We start from the raw sequence: 805 nt of genomic DNA on the forward strand, positions 1-805 counted from the left end.
CTCATTTCAAATCCATTATCTTTGTTTGGAGGCCGGACATTAATATGGGATGCTTCTTTGACTAAATTTCTAAACAAACCATGGAATCATGAAACTACTTTATTAAATAAGTTTTTAAGGTATTGCCTTTGATTTTTCAGGCAATGGTCTACCAAATAAGTTCACCATTTTAATTTGGTAGCTTTATACATACTTTAGTGCCAGGGGTTAGATTTGGTACTATGGGTTGCCAATATCCTAAAAACATGTTTTAAAGTAACGAATTATAACTTAAGAAAAAAAAATAAAAATAAATATGCAACTTCATATTGTTAATTATTAATCTATCTTTAATAATTTTCATGAATGATCTAAAATAATTCATAATAAATTAATATATATTTATTTATTTTACAAGAGTCCAATTCTTGATTTGGTTCAGTTCTATATAAGTCTTGAATCGAGAATGGAACTCAACTGATTAATTGTAAGTTAATTTCTTAAACTATAGGCAAGTGGCAACTTGTCCCAAACCGAACTGAACCAAACCAACCCAAGAACGCGCCCCACAAAGAGAAAGATGTAGCGAGAATGTTAAGATGTTGTTGATCCGTAGCAAAATAAGATGTCATTACATGATGAGCAAACACGTTTACCGGTTTGAGCGTGGCCTTGTGCTTGTTGACTGATTTAACTAACACAAAAGTCCAAATCTGGGAGTACGGTAGAACGTGTCAGTGATCTATACGTTAACGGCACCATCGTAACTCGTAACGCTGAATACAACGTGTCTGCAACTTATACGTTGAAATGCTAAACTTAACCC

Source organism: Akebia trifoliata, chromosome 3 (assembly GCF_017979445.1).
Source record: "Akebia trifoliata isolate Shusen 1 chromosome 3, ASM1797944v1, whole genome shotgun sequence".
Taxonomy (NCBI): Eukaryota; Viridiplantae; Streptophyta; class Magnoliopsida; order Ranunculales; family Lardizabalaceae; genus Akebia; species Akebia trifoliata.